General features: G+C 39.1%; 1 protein-coding gene across 2 annotated transcripts in view; it reads left to right on the top strand.

The window, feature by feature from the left end:
* PDE4D (phosphodiesterase 4D) overlaps positions 1-17,152 on the top strand; it is a 1,590,976-nt gene that overhangs the window by 27,800 nt on the left and 1,546,024 nt on the right. For both annotated transcript variants that reach the window (XM_050794364.1, XM_050794365.1), the window contains one exon: positions 3,881-4,016. The gene's annotated coding sequence lies outside the window, so the exon portion shown is untranslated. The remainder of the gene's footprint in view (positions 1-3,880; positions 4,017-17,152) is intronic.

A 17,152-nucleotide genomic window follows, 5' to 3' on the forward strand; every position in this document is an offset into this window, starting at 1 on the left:
TACCCACTTTTGTTTATGTGTTTTCGTTTGGCATCAATATTAACCCCTTCAGGACATTATTATCAAAGACATTCACTATCTATTTAGATATATCCACATAGTTAGCCCTCTTTTTGAGTCCTCATTTTTTCTATATCTCAGTCTCCCAGCTGCGATCATTTCTTTCTGCCTGAAGAGTACCTGTAGTGCTTCCTTGAGTACATGAAAGCTGCTTAGGGATCTCTCAGCTTTTGTTTTTCTGAAAATGTCTTTATTTTAGCTTTGTTTCTGAAATACATTTTCACTTGGTATAGAATTCTAGGTTGAATTTCCTTTTCCTTTAAGCATTTGAAGATGTTTCATTGTTTTCTGCTTCCAATGCCATCCAAAGTCTTCTAAATCTTTCCTAGGTAGGTAGAAATATTTAACTCAAAGGATGAATAAAAATGCATCCACAAACCCATACTTCTATTTTTTAATGGCATTTAAAGTTTATAGATATTTAGTGTAAAGTATTTTTAAATCTGCACATTGAATGCAGATGATCAAAGGAATCAAGTATTTGATGATTAAACAGAGACCTTTGTTTTATATATAGACTAAGGGTTGGTCCAGGACTGTCAAAACAATTCTAGGAAGTATTTTTCTAACTCTTGAAGAGAGAGAGAAGGAACATAAAATGTACATAAACCTAAGTTAAAAGAAATATGTAAAAGTATGTTAAAATAATGCAAAAAGCATATATGCATATATCTTGCTTGAACTTGACATTCACAGACTTGGAGTAGTTCGTTCTTTAAGAATCTCATGTCATATTATTTTATATCTTTCTCATTTGTGAAGTCATTCAAGAGATCCTGCCTTATATGTTTTTCCAGATAATTTACACTTTTATTTTTACATAGATGTTGATTAGCTGTGCTTCATTGAATATTCTCAGTTTGGGGTATCAGTTTTCAGCAAAACAACTAAATGTGACATATTCCTACTGAGCATATTTGGTCTATAATTGTGCATTTGACTTACGACTTATATTTTCACCTAAAAAGTATTTTGGCTACAATATTAAATTCTTTTTTTCTTCTTCTTTTTTTTTTTTTTTTGAGCTCGAGTTTTGCTCTGTCACCCAGGCTGGAGTGCAGTGGCATGATCTTGGCTCACTGCAAGCTCCGCCTCCTGGGTTCACGTCATTCTCCTGCCTCAGCCTCCCGAGTAGCTGGGACTACAGGTGCCTGCCACCGTGCCCGGTTAATTTTTTGTATTTTCAGTAGAGACAGGGTTTCACAGTGTTAGCCAGGATGGTCTCAATCTCCTGACCTCGCGATCCACCTGCCTCAGCCTCCCAAAGTGCTGGGATTACAGGCGTGAGCTACTGTGCCTGGCCTACAATATTAAGTTCTTTTAGCATTAATAGAGTGCTTGAAATATGAACTTAGTGCTTTTACTTTTAAAATATTTAAAAATTTTGATATTTGAAAATTTGATATTTTAAAATATTTTTTCCTGTACTAAAATGCACTACAATATAATGCGACAATTATGAATATGGATTTTGGATTAAGTCAAACCTGGGCTGGAATAGTAGCTCTGTTCCTTACTAGTTGTGTATCCTTGGAAAAACAACTCCAACTTTCTAAGCATTAATTTCCTTATCTGTAACACGGGGTCCATAATTTCTACGTTACAATGCTGTTTTAAGAATAAATGAAGTGGGAAATGAGTTAGTATCATATTCATATATGGTAGCCGTTATTATTATTATTATTAAATTTCTATGGTATGTTATTACCTGCTAAGTTTGTTCATAGAATAATATATTGTATTGGCAAATAATATTCCAGTAGGAGAATGATTCTTATAAAATAAATAATTTAAAGTAACTTACTTTATTCTTTAGAGTTTACCAAGATAGGTATATTTAGTGAACATGGGAGTCAACAGCATATAATAAATTCTGTATTCTTAATTAAACAAGCATTTATTGAGTCTCTAACAACAAAGTTTTAAACAGCAGTGTTTAAAACACCATGGCAGGGTTGGGCATGGTGGCTCATGCCTGTAATCCCACACTTTGGGAGGCCAAGGTGGGAGGATCACTTGAGGTCAGGAGTTCAAGACCAGTGAGGTCAACATAGAGAAATCCCTCTACTAAAAATACAAAATTTAGTAAAATTTTGTCTCTACTAAAAATACAAAAATTATCTGGGCATGGTGGCAGGCACCTGTAATCCCAGCTACTTGGGAGGCTGAGGCAGGAGAATTGCTTGGATCAGGGAGGTGGAGGTTGTAGTGAGATCTCGCCACTGCACTCCACTCCAGCCTGGGTGACAGAGCAAACTCTGTCTCGAACAAAACAAAACAAAACAAAACAAAACAACTACCATGGCAGGAGGAATTTCAAGCATATGAAAGGCTGTTACCAAGGATGATTGTGCCTCTGCACAGGTGTCTGCCTCTCCCCATCTCTGCTGTCAATGCTGGAGTCCAGCACAGTATCACTTGTCTGGGTTTTCACAGTAGCTGGCTTACCACTTACCTCCCATTTCTCTCCAATCTATCCTTTATACTTTTGCCAGAAATTATCTTTCTAAAACAAAATCATGCCATCGTCATTTACACATTCATAGACAGCCATTGTCTGTGGAAAACGGTTCAGCCTCATTAAGATGTAAGGCCCTCTGTGCCCTTGCCCTTCCAGCTGTATCGCCTCCTGTTTCCTTTCCTGCAGCCTATGCTCCGGCCGTAGGGACTAATTGCAAATCTCCATTGGTATCACGTCCTTTCCAGCTGTTCTTTTAACTAGAAATGTTTTTCTAGCCATTTCTTGCCTCTCAAAATTGTATTCATTCTTTAAGATATAAGATAAACACCATCTCATCTGTAGTCTCCCCAGACGTAGAGGATGAATTCGAGTTAGTTTAAAAGCAAGAAGTGGGCATTGTAGTGTTCTAAGGTAGGGAGACTAGGTATAGAAAGAAACCTTGAGATGGAAACCAAGGACAGAGAAACTTTTGCAGAATGCTATCTCTGTGGGTTTCCTGCCCTGTCTTTCAGCCTGAAGTGGTTCTTCCTTTCTGTGTTCTCTTCCTCTGATGGGCTGCTGAGGATTGTTGCACATAGGAGGCCAGAGAATGTCTCACTGTTCTCCCAGGAGCTGTTGCTTAGGGTTCTCTTACGCCGCTCTTTTTTGATTCCCTGGGCTCCTGCAGAGCCATTTATTGCCTGGACCTTCCCTATACTTTGTCTTCCCCTTAGCTCAAGGCCTGGCCTCTCCTTATCTTTCCTCAGAGTTGACTTCTGATGGGATCTGTTGTGCTGGAACTAGCTGTGATGTTTCTCTTCTTCCTTCTTCACCTATGGGTTGGTTCCTCAGCCCTTATACTGGTCCCACTGGCACCAGCCCTGACCCCATTAATTCCCTTTCATCGTCCTCCATACCCAAAGGTCCTGTCTTGGACCAGGGAAGCTCACTGGGCCAAGCATTCCCCATAAATGTTAATAAATGTAACCTAATTTTAAAAGAAGTATCTCCAAAGAGTGTAGCCTTCTAAGAGACTGAGTACAAAAAAAGGAAAGGAGTGGAGCAGGACAGAGTATGAAAGAAGACAGCAAGAAAAGGTCAGGCACAACTGGGAGAGAAAAAGGCAAAAGCTGTGGGCATGCAAGGCCAGAAGCATAGCCAAGAAGCAGAAGGTGAAGTCAGAGGTGGGTGAAGGGAAAGAAACATGAAATGAGAGAAAAAATCCTAGGAATCTTAGCATTGGAGGGGGAACTCCAGTGCGAGAAATGATCTAATAATAGTTGAATGGAGAGAAAATCAGTGTGTAGTCAATCTTCATCATCACAGATTATGTGTTTGCAAATCCACCTACTTGCTAACATTTATCTGTAATCCCGAAAGCAATCCTTGCGGCGCTTCTGCAGTCATTGTGGATGAGCGTGAAACAGTGAAAAATTTAAGCCACGCCGCATGCGTATTTCCAGCTGAGGGTGAACAAGGGATGCTCAGCCATCGTGTTTCAGCCTTCATGCTGTAAGTAAGTGTTCTTCCGTGATACATTTAATGCTGTGTTTTTGAATTCTTGTGCTTTTTGCTGGTGATTTTGTCATGTGAAATGGTTTCCAAGCATAGTGCTGAAGTGCTGTCCAGTGCTCCTAAGCACAAGAAGGCTGTAATAAGAAGAAATCTGGCCGGGCGCCCTGGCTCACGCCTGTAATCCCAGCACTTCAGGAGGCCGAGACAGGTGGGTCACTTGAGGTCAGGAGTTTGAGACCAGCCTGGCCAACATGGTGCAACCCCGTCTCTAATAAAAATATAAAAGTCAGCTGGGCTTGGTGGTGTGCACCTGTAGGCCGAGGCATGAGAATAGCTTGAACCCGGGAGGCGGAGGTTGCAGTGAACCGAAATCATGCCACTGCACTCCAGCCTGGGTGACAGAGCAAGACTGTGTCTCAAAAAAAAAAAAAAAAAAAAAAAAAAGAAAGAAAAAAAAAAAGAAATCTGCATGTTAGATAAACTTTGTTCAGACATGAGTTATAGAGCTGCTGGCAGGGTGTTTGGTGTTAATGAATTAACAATATATATTAAATAAAGTATCTTTAAATAGAAACACACAAAAGACAAAGTTATATATTGATTAGTTGATGAAAATATTGTGACCAGAACTTGCAGAAACCTGATCTGACATTTCCCCGGGAGCAATGGTTCAGTATTTGCTAATTCAGTGTTCTCAGTGACTTTATAGAACCGCCACAAATTACAAGAATCAACTCTGTAAACATTTTCGTTGGTCAATGCATATGCATGTTTAGACATTTTGTAGAATTATAGTCAACTCAAGTGAAATGGAACTCCTTTTATTTGACTTGGGAAGACGCTCTATTCTCTTCTGTTTCAAACAAAACTCTAAATAAAATCCTCTTTTGTTTTGGTTTATTTTAGCAGATGTTTACTGGTGAATGTGTTGAGTAAGTTAGGTAAAGTTGACCTAGACATGGTTTTTGCTCCCAAGGAATTCCCAATTGATCATGGAAGACAGGAGATGTGTGTGATCAACAGTATTGACATTAATTTGTATTCCTGGAACAGTTATCAACTAGAGTCAAAGAAGGTTTTTGCTGGTCCTGAACATCAAGGAACCCAGCCTAGGTACAGAAAATAACCACATATTGTCCACAGAGTAGGTGTCTACAACATGCTAGTGAAGGTTGACATTATCTTAGAGCTTCGGGGGTTTATAGATGGAAGGGATCCTACAGGCCCAGTATGTGACAAGGATCCGAGCATGTTTAGATGTAGAGTTAGAACTGAAAACCAAGCCTCATGGCTGAAACTGAATCCTTTCCCACTAAACCATACAGGTTCTATGCGCACGAACTAGTTATTGGAGTCCTGGCTTAAAATGAGCTCATGTTCCAGAATTTCCACTTAGGTCAGATGTTTATAAGTCATTCTGAGGTTGTTCCAGGATGAGCTCCAAGGGGTCTATTTTGCTGTATATGAATATTTTTATAGAAAGAAGCTCATAAATTTTCATGTGATTCTTAAAGGAGTTGATGATTCCAAAAAGTCTAAGAACTTCTGTGCATATTCTGAGGTTAACTGTACACCATAAATACTAAACCTTATTTAGGGTGGTGTCTTGACATTGTATTTTGTACCCCTATCAGTCTAGCAGAAGATTTTTTTTTTTTTTAAATAAATAAAATGCTCACTGTTGGCTAGGATGTGGCGAAACAAAACTTCCTATATTGTCAGTGGCAGTATAAATTGGTATGAATTTTCTAAAAAGACATTTTGTACTTTTTGCACCAGATACCAAATTTGTCCTTCAATAATATATTCTAAGAAAGCAATTAGAAAAAGGAAGTAATTAGAAATTATGTATAAAGATATTTATAGCGTTTTTGTTCATAATATGAAAACTAGGAATCAAAGTGTCTAACAATTGCAGTTTTAAAATATCACCTAGGCAGGGTGTGGTGGCTCAAGCCTGTAATCCCAACACTTTGGAAGGCCAAGGTGGGTGGATCACCTGAGATCAGGAGTTCGAGACCAGCCTGGCCAACATGGCAAAACCTTGTCTCTACTAAAAACACAAAAATTAGCCAGGTGTAGTGGTGGGTGATTGTAGTCCCAGCTACTCAGGAGGCTGAGGCAGGAGAATAGCTTCAACCTGGGAGGCAGAGGTTGAGCCAAGATTGTGCCACTGCACTCTAGCCTGGGCAACAGAGTGAGACTCTATCTAAAAAAAAAAAAAAAAAAAAAAAAAAAAAAAATTTCACTTAATATTATGAAAAATTGTTTATGACAAGACATGATGTGAACGTAATCATGGCATATATAGCATAATCACAATTTGTTTATGTGTGAACAGAATAACATGTTGACAGAGATTATCTTTCGGTAATGGGACTACAGGTGTTTCTTTTCCTTTTTATTTTTTTCTTTTTGTATTTTTCAAATTGTCTAAATGACTATATATTTTTATAATCAGAAGAAATATTGAAACCATATTTTGTCCCACTTGAACTATGATTTACTTAAGGGAAGCCCTGTCCTTGTTTCTTAGTTTCTACATTTTAAAATGTCTCATCACTCATTTTGGCTGAAAGTTAAAATGCAGTCTCAGTTATTACACATTAATTCAATTATAAGCCCTTCTCTTCCCACAGTATCATTTCATCTTAAACCTTCATACTCAGTCTCCTTTGCAACTCTGGCCTCTCTTGCTTTCCATTCCTTTTTGTTCTTTCTCTGATTAAAAAAAAAACTAAATTCTGTCTGCTTTTCTTTGACAGCATTAGCCTTTTTTTCTCCTCTGCTGGAAATATAATTTTTGCTATTCTGTTTTTCAACTATTTACCACTTTTCCCTTTGTTTCTTTATCCTGGTTTTTAATTTTGTAAGGTAGAGGAAGCATTCATGAAATAGTCTCTTGCAAACCTCAGAGCCTCAGTAGTACTTTTGCATTAATTAAAAAATTTGTATTCTTTTTGAGATTTCCCAAAGTATTTTCCCATTATATCAGGAACACATGTGCATATGTGCATGCATAGGTATGCATGAGAATGAATGTATTCACATGTGTGCACGTATGCATTCATGTTTGTGCATACATGTGCAAGTTGGTGTGTACATGTGAGTGAATACATGTTCCAGTTCTTCCTGAACAGGAACTGTGTCCTTTCCTACATACCCTACAAAAGTAGACACTGCAGTGATGCTGACTGCCTGTTTGCCTGTCTCTGCATAGCCAGCCACCTTTCAGAGCTTGCCATCTGGATCTCAGACAGTATGCAGAGGAGAGGAATGTTCTAATCCACCCTGGTACCAACAGGCTGGCATCTGTACTTTGAAAGCTTTGATGAAGAAGATGCAAATTGTGTTGGCTGTGTGGGCTTTTCAGCTGCTTCCTGACTGGGCTAGAGACAGGCAGCATCACTTTTAATCTCTCCAAAAGCCTACCATTTGGCAAAGAGATACCTGTATTAGATAAGACGATGGATCTCGATTTATATATGTGTGAATGCAGACTGAATTAAAATGGCACCCTAAGGAAGGAGCTAAGGACCAAATCAGGAGACCCTCTAATTGAGTCAGAAATCAAGGCCAGGATTTATAGGATGAACATTTGTATGTGTACATTAGAATGTAAAGTAGGTATTTGTAATTGAAGTACTATGCTTGTTTCATTTCCATAAACCTAAGGTCTGACTTCGAAGTGGCCTTGGGGTGTATCCATCAGCACTGATATAATTTGTAAATTTGTAAATTTGTAATTTTGTAAATTTGCCTGCTAAATCAAACCTATGATGAAAAGAACCAGGCAAATAACACGTCTTGCAGTGTGCAAATTCCCGTGGCTGTATTATATAGAGTGCTCAGCTCAGTGTTTTGCAGTGGAGAAGAATGTACGTTGATATGCTTTCTGGGTTTGAGAGCTCTTTCTTCCTCATCCAGAAGACAGAGCTGGGTAGAGAAAAGGATAACCAGCAAGACAAAAGGCTTTGTTCCAGTGTTATTTGTTTAAAACTCAAAGTCATATGGTGAAAATGAGACTTTATTAAATTTGTCTGATTGGAAACAAGCATGCAAATTGTACAAGACTCCTAAATGTGCCAAAATGGCAGGGAGAGAGTCCTGACAAGCATGGAGAATAATGAGTAATGCTAATGTCCTAACAGTGCACCTTGCCTTCATTGACCTTTGGAAATATTGTGAAAAAGTCGAACTTTTCTGCTCTGTCTGTGCAGTCTTGCAGTGTTTCGTCTCTTTTTCTTCCTCTAGGGAGTTCTCCAAAGCCCCATTCACAAGAAATGCTAGCTTTCAGGAATAATCGATCAAGCACACCTTTGAGCAAATGTAAGATTTACGTTCATTCTATTTGGATATTTGATTTTGACATTGTATCCTTTATTTTCGAACAAAATGAATGTCACCTACATGCAGACAGATGAGGCATTTTATGCTTTTGTTGGGGGAGATATGTTTAGGGGAGCTCTCCCATTTGCAACCTGGCTTTAAACCCCACGTGGCATGAAGAAATCAATTAAACAGACAGAACTCTTCTGGGATTGGGAATCTGGCTTCTCATTTAAATGAATATCCCTTTTTTTCTAACCATAATTAATTATAATTTTCAAGTAAAAGCTACTACATCAATTTTAATGTCAAATAAATTTTAAAAACAAGATGCAGACTGTTGGAAAAGACGGTGGAAATGATTATAACCTAAGCTTGGAGCTTACTGAAGTCAGTCAGCTTCAACCTGGAGCTTGCTGAAGTTCAGACTGCGCTTAGGTGGTTTTGTTTTAGTTTCCCCATTTCAGTGTAGCGGAGGCTGTTTTGTTACCTGATCTTTCTTTGTGGAGAGAATGAAACTACGTGAGGGACAATACAGTGCACTGGAGAGGGATGAAATAGTCTCAAGAGCTGCTGTACTATACCACCTACCTCAAACAGCAGATGTTACAGAACTGCTTTTTAAAAAACGTTGCCTTTCACATGTCATGCTACAAATGTATACCTAAAAAGACCTAAAAAAAAAAAAAAAAAAAAAAAAAAACCTTGAAAGAACTAGAGAAGCAGGCTGTAGTTATACAAAAGCTATATGCAAGATCATGGAAGCAAAAAAAAAAAAAAAAAATGCATAAAGACATATTAGAGCTTTCTTAAGTTCCAAGGGAGCTTTTGATAATACATTCAAAACATAAATGGGAAAGTCATCAGAGAATTGAATAGTCCCCGGGAGACTGCAGAAGGCTTTGAAATGGATTTAATAACATTGATGGGTCGGATAGGATGCCCTTATTCCTTTTGACTTATCATCTTTCCTTTTCCTTTTAAAATTCACTTTGAGAAAAATGTTATGTGATCAACTGCACCTGGCTGACTCAAATTTGGCTCTCGGTTTGAACTCTAGTTATCTGTACATCTTACAGCTGTCCCGTTCAGTTGCTTGTCATGTGACTTGTCATTCTGACTGGGTTTGAGGCTTACAAAGGTCAAGAAACGCATCTTTCATATCTTTGGAATTTCCTCTGAAATTTTGGTACCCTGATTGTATTTGCAGATGGTGTTTAATAAATGTTGCCTGGCTCACTGGATACTTTCAGATTTTAAAAAAAGTTAACAGAATGATCTTCAACTCTGCTTCTATTATTAATATTTATGTGCTGTATTCTGATAAACCTGTAGAAGACCAGATAAGACAAAAACAGGAGGAACAAATGGTAGATACAATAGTGAGCATGTAAAAGGCATTCGATAATGTCTTGACATGAATAATAAAATACAAGTAATAATGATACAACAACCTTACATTTCCATAGATTCTTGATTCTTCTAAAAGCACTTTCATGTAATAAAGGACAGAGGGATAAAGGAAGGAGTGAATATAAATGCAAAGAATACCAAAGGAATGTAGACATGAAAAAGCAAGGGGACCAAAGTAAGACAAAGAAAATAATAGCCAAGAATAAAGAAATCGAGGGAGAACTTAGTAACAGCTTGGAACAGTTATTGGCTAAGCAGCACACATAGCAGAGTATCAAATAAACATTGACAATGTTGGTGTTCTTGTAGTGGGTAGAATACTGTATCGACAGAATACTCTGTCTATGTTTTGTCTTCTTTTCTCCTAAGTAAGTGGGGAAAGGAGTATCGTGGATTCCCTCACTTTCTTTCTCTTCCATTTTTATTCATGAGGGTTAATATTGATGCTGGTATGGCTATCTTTACTGCAGATAGTCAATCCACATCATCAAAAAGATATGGATGTGTGAATGATACTCAACTTCAGTAGCTTAGTTCAGTGATTTCACGAAAGCTCAGTTAGGCTTGCAGCAGAGAGCACCAGTGAATTTTGCCCTTGTTGTAAGGTTCTAAAAATTTCCTGACCTTAGGAGGCAGATCTAAAATTATTGTCTATAAGGCCGAATATAGTAACATATTATAAAGAAATTCTAAGAAAATAAGACATATCAACTATGTTAGAGAACTAATATTAAATCTAGAACTGAAACAAATACAGATAAAAAAGTTCTGCTTGTCATGTGCTAGAGGCTACAAGAGATCCCCAAAACACTTTTATTACCGCTTTGAAGGGATAAGCTCCCTCCAAAAGCATGAATCAACTATTTTAGAGATTTAGAGATTGACACTGCTGTTTTGGCAATAATTCTACCTTCACATTTTGAGTTTTGGAACAGCACAGAAAACTCTTCTCCTTTGGCAGATTGAAAACCTGTAGCTCTGGTATCGTAGTGGCTGTAGTGACTGGTTGAATGATTTAATCTATTTCAGCCTCAGTTGCCTCAGCTGTTAGAGGAGTTAATTATATAAGGCATGTCTTATAATCATAGCAATAATTCCCATTTCCAAATGCCTGCCATGGGTCAGGTTCTTGCTGTGTCTTTGGCACATATTATCTTTAAGTCTCTCATCAACTCTGTAAGGAACGATTGTCATTCACAGTTTACAGCTGAGAAAACTGAGGCTCAGATTATTTCAGTAAGCTGCCTGAGGACATGCAGCTAAGTGGCAAAGCCAGGATATAAACTTCATGTGTATGTTCACCAAGTCCCCGCTTAGTCCTTCATGAAATTTTGAGAGTTATTTAAAATGACATATGTGAAAGTGTTTTGAAAATGGCAAAGTTCCTTGTAAATGCCTGTTATTGTTATCATACTGATGAATATAAATTACTTAACATCTATTTACCGAGTTCCTTATAGATATTTAGCACTGAGTCAGATTTCATTTTGGACAATCCATGGAATTATTTCTCTAATGTAGTATCACATAAGATGCATCATAAATAAATCTTAAATATTTTCGAGTGGAAATTTCTTCCATCCTTGGGACCAGGTCCTTCTTCCTTTTTCCTTCTTCCTTCCTCCTTCCTCCTTCCTCCTTCCTCCTCCTCCTCCTCCTCCTTCTTCTTTTTCTTCTTCTTCTTCTTCTTCATCGTCGTCGTCTTCTTCTTCGTCGTCGTCTTCTTTTTCCTTTTTTTTTTTTCTTTTTTTGAGACTGGGCCTCTGTCACCCAGGCTAGGATGCAGTGGCACAATCATGGATAGCTTACTGCAGCCTCAACCTTCTGGGTTCAGCTACTGGAGAGGCTCCCTCCTCAGCCTCTCCAGTAGCTGGGACCACAGTTATGGCCACCACACCCAGCTAATTTTTTTTAGTTTTCTAGAGATGGGGGTCTCACTATGTTGCCTAGGCTGATCTCAAACTCCAGGGCTCAAGTTACCCTGTTTCAGCCTCCCAAAGTGCTGGGATTAGAGGCATGAGTCACCCCACCCAGCCTGGGTTTTAGTTTCTTTTTGATCATATTTGGAGAGGAAAAGAAAAGAAGCAAATTTGCTAATCAAAATTGAGTCAATGTGTCAAGAAACAAAACCAATTAAATGTAGTCCAACCTTGAGAATCAGCAAGTAAAAACCCCTGAAGCCAAGAGGGCTAACAGGAGAACTGAAGGAGAGGAGAGAAATATAGCATAAGAATTTTCAAACCTCGGCTTCAAATTCTTGTATTTAGAAATGGTCTGGGCCAGCAGTGTAACTCTCCCTGTCTGGCTCTTTGTTGTTTATTTTTTGGAGTCTTTAATGACGAATCGGGTTGCTGAAATTTACTTGAAGAGTTTATTCTTGATTCTGAGGTATAAGACTTTCTGTGTGAAGATGGCTGGGAATCCACACAACTCTCCTAAAATAAGCACCAAGTTTTGGAAAGAATTTTCTCTTGTGAAAAATATCCATTTCCAAAGAGAGGCATCAGCATGAGATTGCTTTTTTTTTTAACCCCCGCAAAGAGAAAGCTGAGGGGAGTCAGTCTGTGAAGCAGCCAGGAATCAACTTTCATGACACATTTAACATTCAAGGCAGACTTTTCCCTTGGTCTTTTGGAAGAACTGCTGACATCTCAATGAAAGTTCATGAAATTATGTAGAGGAATCAGCTGAGTCTAGAACTAAGCTGTTCCTTATTGTTTCCCCTGTTTCCTTATATATAAAGAGTGGGTAAAAAGAAGCACCTTAGAAAGTCATTGTGAGATTAAATGGCATAATGCATGCACATCTCCTGGCACAAACTAATCACCACTGTTGTGTTCTAAGCCAGTTTCGTAAATACGCTTATCCAGTTGTTTTTTAAGTCTCAGTGTGAACTATTTATTCTGTTTGGCCCATGTGGATATCTAAAGAGTTCACAAAAATGCTTTCAAACTGAGAAAATATGGAGGAAGCCGCTTTTCTAGGCTTCATCAAGGATCTGTATTGGGTAGAATAGAATCTTTGTTTGGGTTTGGTGAGAGTTTCATGACGCAGGGTTTTATAGAGAGGGAGCTAATACCATTGGGTGGCTGATCACCTAGGTGGAATGAATGTGGGGCCACTCGTTCATGCATTTTTCTGCATGTGAGATGGGATAGGGTAGCCCTTGTACAGTTCTTCTGTCAGAGATCTTGGTCACATTTGAGTCTCCACTGGGCTAAGGCAGAAACCGTTATGGGAGGATAGGACCACTACCTGGCCAGGCTTTGTTTTCTTTAGCTCAGAGCCTGGAATTGGCTAAATTTGAACAGACAACATTAAAAAAAATAAGGCAATTATACAAATGATATTATAAAGAAAAAGCTAGATACCGTAAGAGCTGGATACCAGCTCAGTGTTGCTGTTTGGATTTGATCATATTCTTTCTTGAGTACAGGAACAAGAGGGCAGCCTAACATTGTCCCTGAAGTCCTCTGCCCACAGCCAGTCAGATCCATGTTCAACCTTAGCAGCTAGGATGCTGGCCATCCACGTGGCCCAGCTCCCGTTTGCACAAGTTCTGGGACTAGGGTGAGGGTATTCTTTTTATAATGCCTTTTTAACACAATTCTGGCATTTTCGGAGAGAGAGTCAATGTTTTAAGCTCTGGGGACTCAACTTGTGCTCTGCTTCACCTTTGGCTAGGGTCCTCTAGTGGAATGGACTCTGCCCAGGGAGTCAGTGGACTGCTGTTTGCTGGTTGATTTTAGACAAGTTCCTTTATGTCTGTGGGCCTCTTTTTCATCTGAGCAAAGACATCTGTAACCTGAGTCACCGCACAATCTTTGTGGTCTAACTCTGGGGCATGGAAAAGTGTGTGTGTGATTTCTCCTCTCCAGTCACTGGTTCTGGGTATGTTCCTCCAAACTGTTCTTGCCTTTTTTCTATTATCCAAACTTTTCTGTGCGGAAGAACAAGATTTAAGTTTGAATGGATTATTGTTTCTTTTCAGATAAACAACTGCTGGTAGTCAGAGGATGACCTATTTCTGAAGCAGACAACCAAGGAGAAGTTTATGGCTTTCTATTCTTTAGACCAAACCAGTGTTCCTTCTTTGAACATATGTTATAGAACTTGACTAATCGCCCTGACAATATGTTGCGAAAGTTTTCTTGGCAATAGATCAAAGTGTGTAATATACTAGCACATCAGCTTTGCAGAGCTCAGACAATGAGAAAACAGATAGGGGTGGGAGAAAGCACTTGAAGTTAATTTTGGAGTCAGACTTTGATAGAAAAGAGGATAGGACTAATTGATTTCTGAAAGAATTACAAGTGGCTGGCATGCCCCATGCCTCACACTGTAATCCTAATACTTTGGGAGGCCAAGGTGGGAGGGTCTCATGAGGTCAGGGGTTTGAGACCAACCTGAGCAACATAGTGAGACTCTGTCTCTACAAAAAATAAAAAAATTAGCCAGGCTTATTGGCATGTGCCTGTGGTCCCAGCTGCTCAGGAGGTTGAGGTGGGAGTATCACTTGAGACTGGGAGGTTGAGGCTGTGGTGAACCATGTTCACACCACTGCACTCCAGCCTGGGCAACAGAGCAAGATCCTACCTCAAAAAAAAAAAAAAAAAAAAAAAAAGAATTGCAAGTGGTCAATACATAAGAAAAGATGCCTAACACCTAACCCTCCTAATTAGTATTCTGATTATAAAGATAACAATGCTATCATTTCCCTGCGTCATTTTGGCAGAAATGTGAATGGGTGGTTGAACTTGGTGTGCCTGTGAGTTTGAGGAAATGGGCATGCTCATACAACTACCTGATACAACCTTTGGGAGGGCAGGTGGCCGATACATACTGAAATGTGAAATGTATAATCTTCTTGCCCAGAAATTCTGGGTCTAGGACTTATCCTAAGAAGACAACTATACAAATGTAAAAATAGATTTATGTAGTGTGTCTGCAAAAGCATATTCATGGGGAAAATGAGAAATAACTTCAATGTTTATCCATAGAGAACTGGTATAGTAAATTATGATAAATACCTACTGTGAAATCCTGCATAGTCAATAGAAATGATGGTGTAAAGCTTCATATATTAATGTGAAAAATTACTTAATGGTACAAAACAGATTATGAAACACAACGATCATGTTTCTGTACAGTTATATTACTAGAAATATGGGAGGTTGTTCATTTAAATGTTAACAGTTAGAATTTCGGGCTACCTTTACTTCCTTTGCTATTTAACTATTTCCTCTCACACCTATCAACTCCATGTCCTTAGGGAAAATTAGTTAACCTTTCTCACTCTTGGTGAAAATGAAGATAATACCAAACTCTTAGAGGTTATTGTGAGAATCAAGCAATAATATTCATGTCAAGCACCTAGTAAAAAATGTATTTTGATTTTTTTGGTCATACACAGTTTCCTTTTTTCTTTCATTATATGAGTACAAACAGCTGTGTCCCTATGCCCAAGATTCAAAGAGAGAAAGCTACGTGGGCTTTTGAATAACTTCCACTTATTTTAATGCAGGGAAAGCTCTAGTTCCAAATATGTGGAGCAGTATTTTCCTAAGGCTGCAGTGTGTCAGAAAAAGGCCATATTGAGTCATTGTTTTCTGAAGCCAAGAGAGGAGATTGAGAGACGGATGCTGATGGTCAGGCTAAAATAATATTTCATTCCTGTCATCCTTAGGCAGTTTAAGACCAAGTGATTTTGGATAGATCTACAGTTTCCCTCTTGGTTTGGAAGAACAAAGCTTTTGTTATTTATGTTCTTACACAACAGCGCTTTGTCCTATACTCAGGAGCATGCAAAGCAAACAGAAGATTTCCTGAAAGGCCATCCCATTTATGGTGAGGAGTGAGTCCAAGAGGTAAGTAGACATACTCAGCTACAACCATCTGCAGAGGGCCCACATTGGCAGCAAAAGGAAATAGCCAAGACTCACAGGAGCACAACAGCCAGTCAGGTTTGGGATTCACTTCTCCCATATTGTGCCAAAGTTGGTGGACTCAGCCATTCTGAAACTCGCTGTTCACCTGGGGCCTGCTTTGCTCTACAAAACAAATAGTCCTGTTTTGCTTTTCATATCTGAGGCAGAAAAATAAAAACGGCAGTATTTTGAGTGTTTTTTCATTGGGAATTTCTGGTCCATAGATAATTATTTCAGATACCCCTGTGTAATCTTTTCAGAGCTGCTGAAAACTGTGGAATAGGGGATAATTAGGGCTCAAGAGATTTCATTAATGGTTAAAGGATTATTAGAAGGACACATACTGTATCCCTCTTCTTATTTCTTTTCCTGCACTAAAACAACTCCTGGCTTGCTACCATACTTCCGCACCCATGTGCAATTTTCACTTAGCAAAAGGTCAAGTCTAAGTAGAATCTCTGAAATTGGGATTGATTCTGATTGGTAACGATGCTAGCTAGTAAGCATTGAAAACTTGTGCCAGGTTTTCTGTTAAGTAGTCTGCATGCACTGTCTCAATGTTTCTCAAGGAGTGGTCCGTAGATCACTGGCTTTACAAACATTGATGGGTGGTGGTGGGTGTGGGCAATGAAAAGGCAGATTCCTAGACTCTACTCTAGATCCATGGCATCAGCATCCTGTAGTGGGAGCAAGGGATCTACCATTTTAGCAGGTGCCTTGGGTCATCCTTATGCACATGACGTTGGAGAGCCACTGTGTTATTTCCTAGTGCAAATGTGACTCAGTGTAATCTGCTTTCTTTCCACTCCTCTGATTTCTGTGTGTAAATTCTCATGACAAAAGTTAGACAAAGTACCATGGACTGTAAGATATAGAGCAACTCATGTCCCTTTTAGTTGCTGGTGAGTACAAATGTATCTCCATGGCCAAATTGTTTTTGAGGCACTATGTGTGACATTTATCTCTATTGTGGGAGGGTTAAAGAAGCGAGAACTCTTTCCTTGCTTAGTGGTGGCCTGTGCTCTGGAGGTAGAGAGGAAGACACAGGGGCCATGGAGGTGGGACTTACAGGTGTTGCACAGGTTGTGTAATCGTGATGGTTACCCTGCATGGAGAAGGGAGAGCTTGACCTTTTCCTTGGCCCAGGGCTATGCAAATAGGGCTGGCCCACTTCTGAGAGGGGAAGGTAGCTGATATGCAGGTGTGATTCCCTAGGGCCCAGGAAGACCTGCCTGCCTTCTGTCTTTGCTGTCATGCTTCATGAGGCCTGAAATGTTCACTGGTGGTTATTTCTCTGGTTCTCAGCTTTAGTTCTAGAAAGACCCTATTGAAATGACATGCCACTTGGAAGATAGCAGGAACATTTACTTACATTTTCACGGACTGGTTTAATCTGCTGCTCTGGGGATGACACACAAAAAGATTTAGTTGATGGGAGGGAGGATAGGCCCCTTTGTGGGCCACAAAG

This window comes from Macaca thibetana, chromosome 6 (assembly GCF_024542745.1).
Source record: "Macaca thibetana thibetana isolate TM-01 chromosome 6, ASM2454274v1, whole genome shotgun sequence".
In the NCBI taxonomy this organism is placed as follows: domain Eukaryota; kingdom Metazoa; phylum Chordata; class Mammalia; order Primates; family Cercopithecidae; genus Macaca; species Macaca thibetana.